The 14296-nt window shown below is 43.8% G+C and overlaps 1 protein-coding gene across 1 annotated transcript in view; it reads left to right on the forward strand.

Annotated features, from left to right (window-relative positions):
- The window catches only part of Sgsm3 (small G protein signaling modulator 3), a 31834-nt gene that overhangs the window by 1856 nt on the left and 15682 nt on the right, over positions 1-14296 (forward strand). The window lies entirely within an intron of this gene.

The raw sequence follows: 14296 nt of genomic DNA on the forward strand, positions 1-14296 counted from the left end.
TTCCTCAGCTGTATTGCAAGCACGTATCACCACACCCAACTTTCTGTCCTCCTTTAATCACAGATGTGTATGGTCTATGGGAGAGGGGAGGTGTTCTGGTTCATGGCTATGACTCATGGACAACATTAATTTAATAGGGCTGTGGGGAGGTCTGGATGTGGCTTGGTTAGAGTGCGGGTTTAAACGGCCAGACCTTTAGTTCCTAGCAAGAAGAAAGAAGGTTGTGAACAAGTAGTTGCCTCTATATAAAAATACGCTCATCCACCGGGGGTGGGGGGTGGTGGCACACGCCTTTAATCCCAGCACTCAGGAGGCAGAGGCAGGCGAATCGATGTGAGTTTGAAGCCAGCTTAGTCTACAGAGTAAGTCCAGGACAGCCAAGGCTACACAAAGAGAAACCCTGTCCCAAAAAACTAAGGGAAAAACAAACAAACAAACAAACAAACAAACCACTCACCCTCTTTCCTTGTGAATTTGGGAATTTGTCACATTGACAGAAAAATAAACCGGGGCAGCATGTCATAGAAGTGAGGGGAGTTGTGAGAAGGTGACACAGGAGACCATCTCTGTTGTTACACTGCTGTCCTTCTGTGCCTGGAGTGGCTGCAGGAACATCTTATTGGCTTAGTCACATAAAAAAAAAAAAAGTTCTCTGCGTTTTCACTTTATCTCTTCTCAGTTGAAGATTTTGGCAGAAGCCCAAAACTTTGTAGATTTGGTGATTTGACATCAGCTTCGTCAGCCTGTTCTCCAGACTCTGCCTGTTGCTCAGCTGGTGACAGCAGTAGTTTTCCACAGCAGCCGTTCATGAGCTCAGACTGTCATAAGGAAGTGGGACTAACACAAAGGGTGGTACACAGGAGAACTAAAGATCCTGTTCGTCACTGCATATAACACAAACTGTGACAGGAAATCCGGACAGGACAGCTAGGTGGGAGAAGCTAGAACACAGGAGTGTGGCTTCTACTTGGAGAAATACAGTATTTGATTCCCCTTTGCCTAGTAAACACTGTAGTTGTCACAGTCAAGTGTAGGTTTATTGTGCTTTACATGTGTAAATATAAATAAGATTTGGAGGCCAAGTGATTTTTCTTACAAACACTGTTACAAGACAACTTCTAGTCATCTCTGTCTAGCTCTAAGACCCCAATTTTCTCCCCGTCCCCCAGAACCCAAGCTCTTCCTGCGTCTCCTTTGCAAGTGCTGGGATACGAACATGTACCACAATAGCCAGCACTCTTGCTCTTTCGACAGTGCTTAGTGTCGCCTTATCAACAAGCAGATTCAAAGTATTGGGAGGTGGCTTAGTAATAGAGCGCTGGCCTAGGATGTGCGAGGCCCTGTGCTCAGTACCGTCACTGCAGAACAACAGAAGCAAGTATGTTTCCGTCTTTCCTCATTCTTGTTCTCATCTCCTTTTTAATGCGGTGCTCGGGGTAAAACCGAGGGACTCTTGTATGCCAGGCAAGCTGTTTTACTGAGTTATACTCCCAGTCAGTCTTCCCATTTTCCTTTTTTGGAGACAAGGTCTTTCTTTTATGTAGCTCTGGCTGTCCTGAAACTCACTCTGCAGACCAGGGTGGCCTGGAACTCACAGACATCTGCCTGCCTCTGCCTCCTCAGTGCTGAGATTGAAGGTGTGCGCCACCACACTTGGCCCATTTTCTTTCTATATTTGTCCTTAAAAGGCAGATTCTGGGCCTGGGGATGTAGCTCAGTTTGTAGGTTGGTTGTCTAACATGTATGAAGCCCTGGGCTTGATCTTTAGCACCATGTAACTGGATATGGTGGTCCTTGCCTTTATTCTCAGTGGAGGCAGGGGGATCAGGAGTTCAGAGTCAACCTCAGCTAAGTAGATAGTTCAAGGACAGCCAGCGATACATAACATTTGTCTCAAAATGGGGGAGCAGATACTAGCTCCCTTTTATTTACTCCTCAGTGCATTACAATTTGGCTTCCACCTTCATGAACTGCAGCCATGCACTGAACATATACTGTGTATCCCACCTTCTGTAAGTTTTGTCCTGAGACTTTAGGGAGAGAATTTGGAAATTGTCAGTATAGAGTGTTAAATGCTTACATCGTCATCTTTAGTCTTGGGAATTGGGGAAAGATGCTGGACCACTTACAGAGAGAAAGCTTACCTTGCTCTAGAAGCCATATTAGCCTGCATGGATGGCTCTGTACTTCAGGGAGAACCCTCCTCCAACCAGAGAGAAGGGATAGGGTTGAAAGATGCCGTGCAGGCTTTGGAGTCTGACAAAGAACCGAGTCACAGTGGCCATTGTGATACTGGCTTTGAGCGTGAGCTCTTGAGAAGTAGGGCCTTTGTCTTGCTCCCCACCTTCCCTCTCTCTGTAGATGAGCACTAGGTGAGTGGTAGCTTGGAGGCTAAGAGCTTATGGGATTGTTGTGCTCAGCATGGTAGAGGTGAGTGCTAGTAGCAGCAGCATATGACCGAATCATGAGGCTAAGGTTTCTGTGCAGATTATCAGCTGTTTTGACAGCACTGCTTTTTGAGTATTACATTAAATCACTCCTCTTTTTTAAATGTAGGCTCATTGCCTTTATGATCACTATTCACCTCTCTTCAGTGGGCACAGTTAAGTGTTATCCTTGTCTTCTTCTAACACTGTGTCTTTTCTCTGATTATATTCATGTTCCTACCCCACTCCCTTCCCCCACCCCCATGACAGGGTTTCTCTGTATAGCCCTGGGTGTCCTGGAACTTGCTCTGTATACCAGACTGGCCTCAAACTCAGAGATCCCCCTACCTCTGCCTCCTGAGTGCTGGGATTAAAGGCATGCACCATCACTGCCCAGCCTTTCTAGCTCTCTTTCTTCTTCCTCTTCTTTTTCTTCTCCTTCTCCTCCTCCTTTTTCTTCTTTTCTCTTTCTGGTTTCTGGGAATTGAACTCAGGACCTCTGGAAGAGCAGTCGGTGCTCTTAACCTCTGAGCCATCTCTCCAGCCCCAAAAGCCTCATTCTTTAAACAGAAGATGGGCCATGTTTGTATTCCAAGCTACCACAGAGATTGAGGCAGGAAAATTGCTTGAACCCAGAAATTTCCAGGCTAGCCTGGGCAACATAGGGGAGACTCAGTCTCAATAATAAAAAGAAGTCTTAGAAAAGGCATGATTTGAGCCAGGTGTGGTGGTACAGTCCTTTAATCCCAGCACTCAGGAGGCAGAGGCAGGCGGATCGCTGTGAGTTCAAGGTCAACTTGGGCTACAAAGTGAGTCCAGGACAGCCAAGGCTACACAAAGAAACCCTGTCTCAAAAAACCAAAAAATAAATAAATAAAAAGGAAAGAAAGAATGAAAGAGCATTATTTGCAATTAGGTCTAAAAAAAAAAAAGATTATTTTTTTCCTTAACAACATAATATGGGTATTCCCAGCCTAAGTACATTTTCCAGACACATAGTTAGCCTTCCAGCTAACGTTCTAAAGGCAAGAAACAGCAGGTCATTTCCTACTTCTTATGTTTGAGTTCCCTCAGTAAATATCCTAAACTTGTGTGACTTGAGAATAAGGTTAAAGTCCAGTGCTACTTTCATCCCTTCTCTTCTTTTACTTTCTCTTCCTTCTCCTCATCTGTAGTCAGGCCATCCAGGGCCAGTAAGGTGCCTCAGCAGGTGCAAACCTGACGAGCTGAGTTTGGTTCAATGTAAAGGTGTAAGGAGAGAACTGATGCTACAGAGTTGCGGAGCATGTGGTATGTTGCAAGACACGCCCCCCCCCCCATCACAGTAGCAATAAAAATTTTTGCCATAATGATGCACATGGTCAGAACTGATGCAGGCAGGGCTGGAGAGATATCTCATTGCTTAAGAGACTCTTGTAGAGGACCAGGATTTACAGCACTACAGGGGCTGTGACACTCTCTTCAGATCTCTGGGTACCAGGCACACACATAGTATACAGACATATATACAGGCAAAGCCCTCATATACGTAAAATTAATTAATTAGTTTAAAAAATTTAAAAACTGATGCAAAGTAGGATCATGGGGTAGATGAATGGCTCAGTGGGTAAAGTTGCTTGCCTCCAAGCCTGAAGGCCTGAGTTCAGTCCCTGGGATAGAAGAGAGAAACAATTTCTACAAGTCTGACTTCCATGTTGTTTGTGCACAAAATTAGTAAAATGTGTGTGGGGAAGGAATTGGGGAGCTTGCTGGAGTTACAGATGTGTACCACCAGAGTGCTGGAGACCCCAACCCCTGGTCCTCACACTTTACCCACTGAACCATCATCCCAAGCTCCCCAATGGGTAAAGTGTGAGGACCAGGGGTTGGGGTCTCCAGCACTCTGGTGGTACACATCTGTAACTCCAGCATTTGGGGAGCAGAGACAGGCAGATCCTGGGGCTTGATGCCAGCCAGTTTAGCCAAAAGGTAAGCTTCAGTGACAGGCCTTGTCTCAAAAAATAAGGCTGTGGGTGTAGAGAGATGGCTCAGCGGTTAAGAGCTCTTTTTGTGCTTACAGAGGATCTGAGTTTGTTTCCCAGCACTTGCCTGCTAACTCCAGCTCCAGGGACTCTGACACCCTCTTCTGTGTTCTTGGGTACCTATATACACATGCTATACACTGACATACACACAAACATATACATATAAATAAAAATAAAGCAGAGAAGGGATTGAACACCCTGAAATTGACCTCTGGCTGAAGTGGGTCAGGAGCAAAAGTAATCAGCTGTGCTTCCTGGGTGTTAGTCTGTTCCTGGTGCCTTCTTTCCCTTGTTCTCCATACTGGGGGATAGAACTTGGGGTCTCATGCTTGCTGGGCATGTGCTCTCTCTTCCACTGAGCTCTGTCTCCAGCTTTTTTTTTTTTTTTTAACTTTTATTTTCAGACTATTAAGTAGGACAAAGTGCCCTTGAACTTTATAGCCCAGGCAGGCCTTGAAAGTGTCATCCTCCTACCTCAGCCTCTCGAGTAACTGGGATTGCAGGACTGTGCTGCTAGCCAGACTAGTCTGTTGCTTCTTTGAGTAGAAGACAGTCTGGAGGCACAAGAACCTGTTAGGAGATATTCACAGTGGACCAGAACAGTGGCAGTAGTGAGCACTAACAGGATGCTAGAAGTGTTCTAGAGGCAAAATTAGTAGACTTTACAGATAATTCAGTGTGGGAGTAAAAGAAACATAAGGCCCGGAAATTATCTTAAACCTTAAAATCTAAATATCTTAGATGAAAGTAGGATAATAAAAAAGAATCATCTGGGAATGGGATAAAAATACTGTTGTGAGCTATCCAAAGGAAAGTTGGAAATAGCAGTGTGACTCATGGTTGAGAGGATTTGTAGCTTAGTAGGACAGTGATAGCTAAATCTTGCCTTTTGTTGTTATTGTTGTTGGTGGGTTTTGTGTGTGTGTGTGTGTGTGGTGTCCTTTTTTGAGGCAGAGTCTCACTATGTAGTCCTGGCTAATCTCCTGCCTCTGCCTCCTAAATGCTGGGATTTAGTAGTGGTGTTTGCTTCTGATGACTGTGGTGGCATCCCAGTGCTCAGGAGGCAGAGACTGATGGCTATCTCTGAGTTTGAAGTCTTCCTAGCCTACATGAGTTCCAGGACAGCCAGGGCTACATAGAGAGACCCTGACTCAAGAAATAGAAACAGAGCAAAAAAGATGTGTGTTACCATGCTCAGCTTTAAAAACAAAAGAAAACAAAAAATATTCGCTTATTATGTTTGTGTGTTTACATGCAAAAATGTAGAGGTTAGAGGACAACTTGCAGAAGTCAGTTTTTTCTTTCCACCAAGTAAGTCCTAAGAAACTCAAGGCCATCAAGGTGGCCAGCAAGTGCCCTTATCTATTAAGCTATCTCACTGACCCTAAATTGTGCTTTGTTTTTATTTATTTATTTTTATTTTATATGTAGAAGTGTGCACTGGGTGTGTGCCTGGTGCTCCTAGAGGACAGAAAAGGGCATCAGATCCTTGGAACTGGAGTTATGGATGGTTTTGAGCTGTTGTGTGGATGGTGGGAATTAACTGGGTTGTCTGCAAGAGCAGCCAGTGCTCTTAACTGCTGACCCATCTCTCCAGCCCCTGTAAGTCCCTCTTTGGAAGGAGAATGGGATTCCAAATAATGGATTTAAAAAAAAAAAAAAAAAAAAAAGGAACACGGTAGACCAGGCATAGTGGCACACGCCTTTAATCCCAGCACTCTGGAGGCAGAGGCAGGTGGATCTTTGTGAGTTCAAGGCCAGCCTGGTCTTTTAAAAAGAAAATAGAAAAAAAAAAAAAAGCACAACTGAGCAAGGAAATGAGGCAATAGAAGAGCCAATAAAGAAACAGCTAAATAGAGATGAAGGAGAAGGGGGGGGGGGAGAAACCTCATGTCATCAACACCTCAGAGTTGTAGGAAAAGAATTCTAAGAACCTGGGGTAGGTTAGGTGAGTCCAGTGCTACAGGGTAAGGAGTGAGGCCACAGGAAGAAGATTCCATCCATGAAATAACTAGGAAAGCAATGAGACCCTAGAGTCTAGGTGTTAAGACACGCTAAGCTACAAAGTTTAAAGGAGTGAGTTGATTGGCAAGTGATTTGTCAAGAGAACACATAAAGAAAATGTTGACCACCTGAATGGTGGTGCTCACCTTTAATCCCGCTAAGTGGATCTCTGTAGGTTTGAGGCCAGCCTGGTCTACAGAGCAAGTTCCAGGATAGGAAAGACTACACAGAGAAACCCTATTTCAAAAAAGAAAAGTTGAAGAATAAGAGGCTTGTGTGACAGTCACTTTGGATGGTTTGTTCTGATTTAAGGATTCAGGGAATCTGAGTCTGTGCATCGACTTAAAAGTAGTGGAGTACAGTGGCATACATCTGTAATCCCAGCACTTGTGGAGGCAGAGGCAGGTGGATCTCTATGAGTTCCAGGCCAGGCTGTCTCAAAAAACCAAAAAGAAAAAAAGTAGTAGAGAGAATAGACAGAAGGTGCTCAGAGTAAGATACCACAAAGGACTGGACTGAAAGGCTGCTGTGGGCAGAAGGAAGAGTTAACATGGAAATCTATTTTCCTAAGTGGGAAGCTGAAAGAGAGAACAGAGAAAATAAGTGAAAAGACTACACAGCAGGTTTAAAGATGTATTTATATTTACATGTATGTGTGCCTGTGCAGAGTTTATTTGTATCCTGTGCATGCAACAGCCCCTGGAGGTCAGAAGAGGGCATGGGATCCCTTGGAGATGGCGTTACACTGGTTATAAGTCACCATGTGGGTACTGAGAATCAAACCTGGGCCCTCTGCAAGAACACCAAATGCTCTTAACTACTGTCTTAGTTAGGGTGGTTATTGCTGTGATGAACCACTGTGACCAAGGCAACTTGGGAAGGAAAGGGCTTATTTCTCTTATACTTCCACGTCATAGTACAGCATTGAAGAAAGCCAGGTCAGAAACTCAAACAGGGCAGGAACTTGGAGACAGGAGCTGATGCAGAGGCCATGGAAGGGTACTGCTTACTGGCTTGTTCCTCCTGGTTTGCTCAGCCTGCATTCTTATAGAACCCTGGACCACCAGCCCAGGAGTAACACCACCCACAATGGGCTGGGTCCTCCCCATAAGTTACTAAGAAAATGTTCTACTGGCTTACCTATATAACAGTGTTTGTTTCTCTTAGTTTCTCTCTTAACCCAGCTATCACACAAATAATTGAAACTTTACAGCACAATCTTGAGCAGTTTAAGTCTGTTCTTTTTATTTATTTATTTATTTATAATTTTTAGTTTTTTGAGATAGGGTTTCTCTGTATAGTCTTGGTTGTCCAGGACTTGCTTTGTACATCAGGCTGGCCTTGAACTCACAGTGATCTGCCTGCCTCTGCCTCCTCAGTGTCCAGCACTTTAAGTCTGTTCTATGTTATCCTGACTCCAACTTTGCCCAAATCCCCAAGTTACTTGCTTTTTAGTTCTTTCTTTGCTCCAGCAGAATCTTTTTCATCTCTCCTGCACCTCTGCCTGTGGCTGAATCCCTTACTTCCTCTTCTAACTCCTCCTCCCCTGGCTGTCAGGAAGTCCAGCCCTATTCTCTGCCCTGCTCAGTGATTGGCTGTAAGCTACTTTATTAACATATCAGGGGCAGCTGGGGAGTAGAGTTTGTACAACATTAAGACAGGAGATTCTTTTTTTTTTTTTTTAAAGATTTATTTATTATTTATACAGTATTCTTTCCGCATGTACACCTGCCCACCACAAGAGGGCACCAGATCTATTTTTTATAGCTGGTTGTGAGCACCATGTGGTTGCTGGGAATTGAACTCCTGACCTTTGTTGGAAAGGCAGATGGTGTTCTTAACCTCTGAGCCATCTCTCCAGTCCCCAAGACAGGAGATTCTTAGAACAAGGCTTGCAACCAGATACGGGGGATGCAGAAATCAGCATTTGAATTACATAATAACCTTATGCATACAGATCTGTCAAAAACTTAAGATATCATGGAAGGCAGGCCTGGAAAATAATAATGAGGTTGAGCACTGCCGTGTCTGACTTTGGTTGCTGGGGGTCCAACTTCAGGTCCTCGTTTGGCGCACACTAATGACAGAGTTACTCCTCCAGCTCCAGTTCATATTTTTGTTTAGTTTCATCTGTTTGTTTGTTTTAGAAAGGGTCTTATATATGTCTATCCCAGGCTGACCTAGAATGCAGCCAAAGATGACCTTTATGATCCTTCTGGCCCCACCGCTACAGTACTAGGGTTACCAGCTTACACCACCATAGATGGTTTCTGTGTGGTACTCGGGACCATACATTACCAGACCCCCTATGTTACTTTAAGTTAAAATTAAGATTGCTCAGTGGACTTTTTCACTAGTCAGTCATCAAGGAACTTTATTTTCCTCAAAAACTCCTAGCTGCTTTTTAGGGCTACCTGAACGTCAAATCCAAGTGCGCTCACATGTTTCATTCTCACCCTCTTAGTGGTGGAGTACATGCTTAGTGGGCTCTGGCTTCCTTCATTCTCAGCTGGGTACTGACAAGCTATAAATATTAGAGGAGTGGTCCATGGAGGGACTTGAATGCCTCAGAGAGACGCTGGTTGTGAGCCTGAGCAGGTTCTAATAGGAGGGCTGCATTTCTCTTGGCTGCTGAGCAGAAAGGGGCAGCCTGTGCTTGGCATGCTGCTCCAGGGGAGGTTCCTCTTTGCCTGGTTTGTGTTAGCCCAGTGTGTGTTCTGTGTTATACTGCCACACCTCTCTGGCCTAAAAGAACATTCTATCCCTGGTCACAAAGGAAATATTGACTTAAGGAAGGAACAGTAGCCCCAGTCGCAAACCTGTAGGAGCTGGAGGGGAAATGAGTAAGGAAGTTGCTTTGCTCCTCTGCTGGTGCAAGTTACAGAGGAAGCTATAGGGGGAGTTTAGCTCCGATGTCACACTAAGGGTCATGAAAGATGATGGAGTAATCATGTTTTCATCTAGAGTCACTGGGGTGTTTGGAGGAAGAACAGTTATAGAAGGCTAATAGCGATGGATCTTATATTAAGGCTTTATTAGCACCATGCTCTGAGAGGATGCAAACAGGTTCCCGTGTCTGGGGAAGTACACTGTGACAGATGCTACAGTGCTTGTTGAGAGCCAGTGAGAGGTAGGTAGCAGGGCTGTTCAGTCATCTAGTGTCCTAGGTTGTACAAGAAAACACGCTGAGCAAGCCATAAAGAGAAAGCCAGGAAGCACCACTCCTCCGTGGCCTGTGCATCAGCTCCTGCCTACAAGTTCTTGCCCTGATTTCCTTCAGTGATGAGCCATTTCTTGGAGGTGTAAGCGAAATAAAGCCTTTTTTCTTCCAGTTGTTTTTGGTCATAGTGTTTCATAACACCAGTCAAAACCACAACTCAGACAAACACCATCAAACTGAGGCAGAGGGAGTGAGAAGGAAGCTAATGCTTGAGCATGGAAGAAGGAATAGTCGGGTAAACATGCATTGTGAGCAGGAGGAGCAGGAGGAGCTGAAAAGAGTGTTTTGCACAGTAGGAGCTACTAGGCTATATTCCTGCAGTCCACACCTGCCCTGCATCAGACTCTGGGCCAGGTACTAGATTTAGGACATGTACAAAACAGTATGAAGTTAGGAGCGTCTGTCAGTGATTGATTCTTTAAAGAGAACTCGGAGGTAGATGAACATGAGAGTCAGAAAGGGTCAGTTAGGGGTCCCATCTGAACTAGAATTTGAAAGACTGGCCAATGGGAATTCCGACTCCTGGGTCTCAGTGATTTCTTCCCCAGGCCCAGTAGAATCCACACCAGAGAAGTGACATCAGCACACTTGGCAGTTTGAGATCTTTTGATCAATATATCCTTTAAGGAACTTGAAGAGAAGGCCCAGGGAAATATTTTTCTAAGTTTTTCCTCTTTTTTTGTGTGTGTAGGTATCTCTGTGTAACATGCATATGTGTATATGCATGTGCAGGTGTTCATGTGTGAGGTCCCAAAGTTGACATCAGATGACCTTGATTTTTATTTCCACCTTATATATTGAGACACCTTAATGAACCCAAGTGAGATTTCTCACAGTGATGCCCACAGGTCATCTGACTGTTCCTTGTTGAGACTCCCTTCCCAGGTGAACCCAGATTGTGTCAAGTTGAAAATCAAAACTAATCATCACAGCCATTTTTCACTGTGCTGTAATTATAATAAGTACAAAGATACAAATGTAGATCATCAAGTCATTTGTCCTGCTTCAAGGGGCAGCACGTTAATCTTTAATACCGACAGTGTTGTTGACTCAGTCTTGAGTTTGAGTAATGTCTTTTTTTAAACATAGAAGGAGCTTTAAAATCCAAGTTCTCCCCAGCACTCGGAAGACAGAGGCAGGCGGATCACTGTGAGTTTGAGGCCAGCCTGATCTACAAAGTGAGTCTCAGACAGCCAAGACTACACAGAGAAACCCTGTCTCGAAAAAACCAAACCAAACAAACAAACAAAAAATAAAATCCAAGTTCTCTCCTAAGTTAGACAGATGTGTTAATTTCATTTTGTTTTGCTTTATTTAGAGACAGGGTCTCATGACTAGCCTGGAACTTGCTGTGTAGTTCAGGTGGACCTTGAACTCCCAGAGATCTGCTTGTATTCTAGGCATGTTATCATATCTTGTTTATGTGTGCTGGAGAGTGAGTCCTGGGCAAGCATTTAGCCACATCTCAGACCTTAATTTCTTTTTTAAATATACATATTTATTTTTCTATGTATGTAGATGGGTGAGAGCATGTGGAAATCAAAGGATGGCTTTCTTTTTTCTTTATTATTTTACTCCTCCTAGACATGATTTTCTCTGTGTAGCCCTGACTGTTCTGGAATTCACTCTGTAGAGCATGCTGGCTTCTGCCTCCTGACTGCTGGGATTAAAGCATGCACTACCATCTCCTGGGTATTTATTTTTATGACAAGGTCTTATAGCTATGTAGCCAGTTGTCTTGCTTGCCAGAGAACTTATTTGTCTAGTAGCTATAACTTCAGTTTTTCAATTGTGTTTACATCTTACTGTGTTACTGGTAGATAAGATGGCCCCAGGGGCATTTGCACTGAACTCAGGAGACATAGAAGCATAGTGAAAAATAGGTTTGGAAATGGCGTCTTTTCCCCTAGGAGTGTATTTTACAGATGGCTGTACTTTGCTCATCTTCTTGGTAAGCATCTTTTCCCCTGAAGGCTGCTTTTATGCCTTTTGCGTTTGAAAAAGTATTTCACTTCAGCACGATGGGAGTTACCTGCAGCCCCACGTAAAACCTGGAGTACCTGGGGATTTTGTCCAGCCTTTACAGAATGAAACTGGGCCTTGCCAGCGCTAGTTCCAAGGCATTGCAGTTCATTTTCCATTGGTTACTTAGACTGTTGGGAGGAGGGCTTCCTACAATAACTTGAAAAGTAACGGCTGTACCATTTAGCAGTTTAAGATGCTCATATTTTCCCAGGTTGCTAAGATGTCAAATTCAAGCTGTGCTATGTTGGTAAAGTGTTACGTACAAATGAGAGTGAAAGGGGTTCTTTTCACAGTTACAGACTAACTATTTGCACTTTATCCCCTCCTCCCTTCCACTTTTTCTCCACTTAGTTTTGCATAAACGTTAAATTCCCAAAGAAGGAAATTTGGGCTAGCGAGTAGTAGCCTTGTCACCAGAGGAAGAAAGGCTTAGAAACAGGCACCTCTCTTATTCCAGTGCAATTAGTGAGTTGTAATTATTTTTAATTATAATACATGGACTAAAATATTACCCTTATTCATTAATTAATTAATTTGGAAATAGGGTTTTCCTATGTAATCCTGACTGTGTAGACCAGGCTGGCCTCAAACTTGTGGACCTCTACCTGCTTCTGCCTCCTGAAGGTTGGGATTAAAGGCGTGCACCACCACATTGAGCGTTAAATTTTAATTATTATTTGGGGCTGTAGAGATACCTTGGTAGTTAAGAGCACTTATTGCTCTTGTAGATTGAACTCCCAGCACCCTACATGATGGCTCACAACTATCTGAAACTTCATTACCAGAGAATCTGACCCCTTCTGATCTCCTTGGGCACCAGAGACATGTGTGGTGCACATACATTCATGCAGGCAAACAGCCATACACATAAAAAGGTAGATCTTTAGAATATTTAAATTTTATCTCACTCTATTATGTATATGGGTGTTTTACTAAATATATATCTGTGCACCTATACATGAAGTAGTGCCCTCAGAAGCCAGAAGAGGGCATTGGATTTCCTAGAACTGGAGACAGTTGTGAGCCACCACATTAGTGCTGGGAATTGAACCTGGATCCTCTGGAAGGGCAGCAAGAGCTCTTAAGAGTTTTCAAGTGTTTCTAATGCTTAAAAAGTTTCAGGCCAGCCAGGTGGCACATGCCTTTAATCCCAGTGTAGGTAGAGACAGGCAAATCTCTGTGAGGTCGAGGACAGCCTACTCTGTTTAGTAAATTCCAGGACAGCAAGAGCTGTGTAGAGAAACCCTATCTCAAATAACTAAGTAAGTAAATAAATAAGTAAAGTTTCAGATTTTCCAATTAGGAATACTACTTAGATTTTCCAAATTCTGAAAAAGACTGAAACCTCAAGGAGTTGTAGTCCCACGTACCTCCAAAGAAAATAACATAAAACAAGACCAAGCTAGGCATACCAGCTTGTTCCTATAGTCCATCATTTGAAGCTGCAGGAGAAGAATCACTTGAACCCAAAAGAAGTTCAAGACCAGCCTGGCCACCATAGGCCAGATTATAAAACATACAACAACAAAAACAAGCAAGGCCAGTAACTCCACATCCCTACTCTCTGTGGTCTTCACAGCATCATTACCTTTTGTTTGTTTTGACTCAGGACCTTAAATTTGCAATCCTCCTGCCTCTGCTTCTTGAATGCTGGTATTATAGGTGTAGGCCCTATGCCTGACCTAATCTTTTCTCCCTCCCTCCCCCTCCCTCTTTTCTTTCTTTCTCTTTTTTTTTTTTGTCTTTTGAGATGAGTTTCTCGGTGTAGCTGGAACTCACTCTGTATACCAGGCTGGCCTTGAACTCAGAGAGATCTGCCTGCCTCTGCCTCCTGAGTAGTAGGATTACAGGCGTGCACACAACTAATCATCTCTGAAAGGTTAAACTCTGTGCTGTTAAACCCTTTATCTAGTGGCAGTACTGAACTTTTATTATTATTATTATTATTTTTTTTTTTTTTTGGTTTTTCGAGACAGGGTTTCTCTGTGTAGCCTTGGCCATCATGGACTCACTTTGTAGACCAGGCTGGCCTCGAACTCACAGTGATCCGCCTGCCTCTGCCTCCCGAGTGCTGGGATTAAAGACGTGCGCCACCACGCCCGGCGAACTTTTATTATTTTATAAAAGCTTTTATTAAAATTTATTTTCATTTAAACATTTTCTATATTATTTTATGTGTATGAGTTTTTGCATGTATGCATGTACATCTGGTGCCCAGGGAGGTCAGATAAAGACATTCGATCTCCTGGAACTGGAGTTACAGATGTAGGTGCTCGAAGCATCTATAGTGGCCATACTTCTTCCTTCCTTTAGCCTTTCTGAGACTTTCCTAGCTCCGAGCGAGCCACCATCTCCCTCCCTCTCTCTCTCTCTCTCTCCCTCTCTCTCTCTCTCTCTCTCTCTCTCTCTCTCTCTCTCTCTCTCTCTCTAATTTTTATGTTTTATCTTTTGGTTTTTTGAGACAGGATTTCTCTGTGTAGCCTTGACTGTCCTGGACTCTCTTTGTAGACCAGGCTGGCTTTGAACTCACCATGATCCACCTGCGTCTGCCTCCCAAGTGCTGGGATTAAAGGTGTGTGCCACCACAACTGGCTGCC

Source organism: Acomys russatus, chromosome 17 (genome assembly GCF_903995435.1).
Source record: "Acomys russatus chromosome 17, mAcoRus1.1, whole genome shotgun sequence".
NCBI lineage: Eukaryota > Metazoa > Chordata > Mammalia > Rodentia > Muridae > Acomys > Acomys russatus.